We start from the raw sequence: 5,865 nt of genomic DNA on the forward strand, positions 1-5,865 counted from the left end.
TTAAACTTTCGAATGATGAAGGAGAGCCAATACTAGATCCAATAATGTACAGGAGGTTGATTGGAAGGTTGATGTACCTCACATTGATTAGGTCTGATCTAGCTTACTCTGTTCAAGTTCTAAGTCAGTTCATGGAGAGTCCTAAAGACTGTCACGTAAGGGCTGCATATAAAGTCCTAAAGTATGTTAAAGGTACACCAGTTCAAGATTTATTTTACTTAAATACATATAAAGTAAAACTAAAAGCTTATACTGATAGTGATTGGGCAGGATACTGAGACACTAGAAAGTCTGTTACAGGATATTGTGTTCTTCTAGGAAATTCATTGATATCTTGAAAATCTAAAAAACAACAAACAGTTTCTAGATCTTTAACAAATGCGGAATATAGAGCTATGACAAGTGTGTGTTGTGACCTACTTAGATAAAGTACTTACTTGATAACCTTAAAATGTATAATTTAGAAGCAACATACTTATATTCTGATAACAAGGAAGTCATACATATAGCTGTTAATCCTATATTTCATGAAAGAACTAAACACATTAGATAGATTATTATTTAATTAGAGATAAAGTATGAGATAAAGTACAGGAATGGAGTATAGTCACGAGGTATGTGAATAACAAACAACAACTAGTAGATATTTTTACTAAAGCTCTATCTAGTTGGCTTCTCAATGAGCATATGATCAAGATGAGAGCATAAAATATCTACTTTCCATCTTGAGGGGAGATATTATCAGCCCTGTATGAAACAAGCTAACCCAGCCCACACCAAAATGCATGGTTTCATTAACGGGTGATCTGGTATATTCGAGCTCAGTTAAGCTCGAGACAGAACGGGTATTTAAACTCCTCTTCTTCCTCGAGCAGCCTCATTCTGCTCTCCTCTCTAATGCCGCCGACACAACACCAAAACCTCCATTTTTTTTTTCTCTATTTCTCTCATTTTTTCTTGTTGTTTTTGCAAGTAAATATAAGCACTCTTCATTTAGCCGCTGCTGCGAAGAATTTCCTCTCCGTTCACCTGTTGTTGTGCCTTCCACCGCCATCAAACACCGTCTGCGCAAATTCAGTATTTTCTTTCACTTTTATATGTTATTTTTTTTACAAAACATTAGTTTTGGATAGCTTAGTCGATGAACATCATTTTCTTTCACCTACTATTCTTTTTTTCTCCTTTGTATAAAAAAAAAAAGTTGTTATCAAGTTATTTTTATTGTAACTAAAAGTTAATTTTATTAATTTTATTTCATAACTAAATCTACAATCAAAGTTATGCTATGACAAAGATAATTAGAAGGAGCAAGATTACATATTATAACAATGATACATTAAGATAAATTGAAATTAAAATGTATGTGAAGTAGTCCAAGTTCCATCTGACTTTATTTTTTAAAATATTTAATAGAAACAAAGATAGTGTAGTAATTTTTTTAAATAATTTTTTTGGTTGTTTAAAAAAATAATAAGTATTAAACTTACCAATTCATAAGCTTTTTGAATCACAGTTTTTGTCCTAGTACTAGACTCAATCTCTTGTTTCCTTCTATTAGCTGCAATTTTTGGCACTTCTATCATGAATTACATGTATATATATATATATATATATTCATTGACATATTTAATAAGAAACTAATTTTGATAATAAATTGATCACAAAAATATATACCATAACTTTGTGGTCTACTTCTTAGCTATTAACCATCATCAATCTTCTTGTATGATATTATTTAGACAACTCTTGTCTTTTATATATTTTTTGTGCAAGTTATAATGACTGACTCCTGTATTGAGATTGTACTTAAATTCATGATAAGTTCATGAACACCTTCTTCTAAATTCAACATACTCTAAAAATATATAAAGTATAACATTAATCATGAATAAAAATTAATTAGTATTATGAAAGATTACTGCACATCAAATTATATCAATGACAAAAAATATTTATAGTGACTGTTATTTGCTAACCTTAAGAAATCTGCATATTGCATGGTTTGATTTGAGTTTGTTAACATTCTACTTCTTTGTGAATTATCCATCTTCACCTGTAAAAATATAGTAAATTAATGTTATACTATGAACAATAATAACTAAATTTTATTATAAACATGTAATCATAAATAAACTCAAACATTATAAAAACTAAATTTATTTTCTTGTAAATATCAAATTAAGACTAAACATGCATCAGCGGGTGGCGGTCTTCTCCATTTACTCTTTTCTTCCCAAGATTAAACTTAAATAATGCCATATATTTTTTGCTGGCAATCCCATGCAGACATAAGTTTCAAAATTAAATGTACCATACCTGAGCACTGACGCAATGGTTCTTCACTTTTGTCTACTACTTCAATTATGTGCCACACTTATGAAACCCATACGCATATCCCACTACTAATTTAAAAAAAAAAAAACAAAAACCTATTTTTCTGAATTTTGCATGATCTGAGTATTTATACAGATTGAATCAACAGAAATAAATTAACAACAATCATTTATTATTCCTTTCCTTTCAAGAAGTGCCTCAGCTTCTCCAATCCCTATGTACATACATGCATGGACAACTCAAACCCCAAGAAGCAGAAAAGAAAAAGGACAACACAGTAGCAGACAAGAGTAAATATGTATATATTTGGAAGAGACAAATGGTCCTGCTTATGGGTTCTAATGTCAAAGATTGGGCATTTCTATAGAAAAATAAGAGTATTAATACATCTGCAAACCCAAATTTTTTTTTTTGCTTTATCTCTTTGCTGCCTCAAACAAGTAACTATAAGGACCACAAAACTGTATATGTATAAATATATGTGCTTTTCAATATATTTTATGGAGCTTCAAATGGGTCCACAATTAATAAGACTTGCTGGTTGAAATGCCAAAAATCTTCCAATTATCACTCATTTGTTTTTTAGCATGCTTTTATCTGTTCATTCTCAGCAACTCTTCAAACTTCACCTAAGCTTTGTGATACTTATACCCATAAGTAGTCTCTATAAATACACATGAATCCCAAGAGAGGTAATTTATTACCTCCCTCATTTTCCCTAAATTGCTTCTCTGATCTTTGCCCTTTCAATCTAAGTAGCTTAATTTATCGTTAGCTTATACACTGGAGAAGATTCCGATGCCCCACTAACACAATAGTAACATTAATGAATAAGAATTTTAAATTTAATATTACAATCTAAAAACCTGCAAGAAAAACAAAAGAAAAAAGAAACCAGGTTCTGATTCTAGCAAGTATTTCATGTTCACTAGGAATACCTGCTTTAGAAATAAACACAAGAACAGCAAAATATTAACTTTCCTTTGTTTTTTAGGACATTCAAATTTGAACTGAACTTCATAGTCACACCATATATACTCACCCAATTGAAGCAAAAAAGAAAAAAAAAAAAAAAAAAAAAGGAAACTCATACATGATAAAATAATAACTTTGATCATCACAACTTAAGCCAGAAAATCAGGACCACACTAAGGAAATCAAGAATGCCAATTCAATGTCATTAAAAAAACAAGGGCTACTTTTTGTTTCTTGAGGCCAAAAATAGCACATTTCAGCAAGTAAGCTGTTTGAAGACCAGACAGATTTCAAAATGGGTTTAGAACTGATTTCTGCTGCATAGAGGAAGAACCAAATCCATAGCAGATTTCAAATGAGAAGCCAAGATGTGACAGCATACCTGCATTTACAGCAAAGTGAAAGAGCAAAATGCTTTCAGATTGCCGCTCCCACATCCTAGCTGTTAGAAAATGGCACCGAAAGATCTCATTCCCTCCAAAATAACCTTCAACATATTCAATTTACTTGCAGAGATGCCGGCAATTCGGTCGGTTTTGGTAGAAACATGTCAAGTTAAACGCACAAAAGCATATCATTTACTTAGCATCTCTATCATTTTTTGTTCTTTTCTTACACGTCCATCTTCTCTTCCCTTGATTTTTCCTTTAAGGATTCAGTAACAACTGTTCGTTTCCATGTTTTCTCACCGCCCAAGTTCAATCAAATACAGGAACTGCAACCAATCAGAGTAAATCAACTTAATAGAAACTTTTTTATTTTAAAAAGGACCCCATAAAAATTTTCAGAAGAATAACACCCGGAAAACGACGCCGTCCCCATCCCTTTGTTTATCATTTTTCTCCTTGTCCTCTTTGATACTTTTCCTTCATTATTTATTTTACATCCATTTGAGTTTTGTTCTTAAATCTTTTAATTATATATTATATCTTTGGTGCTTGATTCCATTAGAAAATAAAATTATAAATTATTGCGGTGTTGATAATATAATTTTTGAAAATTCTAAATCATGCATTTTGCTCACATAATTGTTGGTTGTTTTGTATAAGTGTAGAATTTTTGTAAAATTTTGAAGAGTTTATAATTAGAGACAACTGATTTACCTTAGAAATAACCTTAGACATATAGAAAAGATATATTAATTATTTGTGATGTATAACATAATCAGAACATTAGTTTATACACAACCTATTTTGTTTGTTGTATATAGAATTATTTTAATTAAGATTAACAAAAAATATATATATATACATATAACTTTACTAATGCAAAATGCAAATATTATTGAATGTTGCATTTGTGACTACTTCCGGATTTTGAACTTTTTAAGGAAACCATTGACTGGTTAGAAAAAAATTGTTATTATCTCATGATAATATTCAACTCTGAATTTATATTTTATTATGTTAGTAATTTACTATTTTTATTATTTATATTATACTAAATGACGTTATATTTGTATAATATCATAATTTAAAATGTTAATGTAATATTAAATGACTTCATATATTATAGGTTAAGATTAAGCATGGCTGCTCTAAAACGTTATTACTTCAAGTAATTCCAAACAATCACGTAAATGACAACATTAGTGGAATTTTAATGTTGTGCATATATTGATAATGCTGGCATGTGTTTAATATATATATATATATAACTGTATATTGTAATTATAAGAGATCCTTAAGTTAGATTGTAAAATAGAAAATATCATATGTTAGTTTTTAATTTTTTAAAAATAATTTTTAATTATCATCAATAGACTACTTTGATAGCAACAATTCATATAGTTGATAAGATTTACCCTTTGAAAAATTTATACATTACCCATAAATTAATCTCATGATTTTCATAATATGTGCGATTATCTAACTATTTTCAGTTTTAAATTGTAATTTCGCATGGATAATTAATAAATTAATAATTACTTTATAGAAAAGAACAAAAATAAGTTTCATACAATTTCTAGGAGAGTGAAATTAGAATTAATCATAAAATAAATGTCAGTAATTTAATTTTCAGTTATAGATATTTTATCACAATTCAACATAATTAATGAATAATAAATACGAAATAAATAATTTTAGTAACTGAAAGTTAAATAAAATTTACCATAATTTTATTTAATTAATCTCAAAATTTTTATGTTAGTCACCGAGGTCCAGCCTCGTGCACTCGAAAGTAACAGAATATTGGGTCCGTTAAGTGAGTGTATTATTATAAATAAGAAACTAATTATCAAACATAAGAAGGAATAAAAATCTTCATTTTCTGATTAAGCCACAAAGTTTTTCTGGAATTATGTACAGCTCAAGTTTTTTTTTTATTTTTAATAATTTTTACAAAATAAAGCTTCAGTTTTCTCCTCTGTGTTGGAACAAGAGTAAAGAAAAGAAAAAAAAAATTAATTTATTATTTGTTAGTTAATATTGGATTAGAAGAAGAAAATTCGTTCATGTTTATTCATTTTAAACTTACGCGGTTAGTTTTTGATATCAACTATAAATTTTACGATTGAGTATATAAACGTAGGATGTAAAAGTACTTAATTGATAT

General features: G+C 28.6%; 1 long non-coding RNA gene across 1 annotated transcript; it reads right to left on the minus strand.

Annotated features, from left to right (window-relative positions):
• Positions 1-537: 537 nt before the first annotated feature.
• LOC148266767 (uncharacterized) lies at positions 538-4,007 on the minus strand. Its single transcript, XR_015817490.1, has 3 exons — positions 3,692-4,007; positions 1,977-2,053; positions 538-1,064 (listed from the first exon to the last, which is right to left on the minus strand). It is a non-coding gene; the product is annotated as an uncharacterized LOC148266767 (long non-coding RNA).
• Positions 4,008-5,865: the final 1,858 nt, after the last annotated feature.

The sequence above is a fragment of the Carica papaya genome, chromosome 3, assembly GCF_054855325.1.
Source record: "Carica papaya isolate Zhongbai chromosome 3, ASM5485532v1, whole genome shotgun sequence".
NCBI classification, from domain to species: domain Eukaryota; kingdom Viridiplantae; phylum Streptophyta; class Magnoliopsida; order Brassicales; family Caricaceae; genus Carica; species Carica papaya.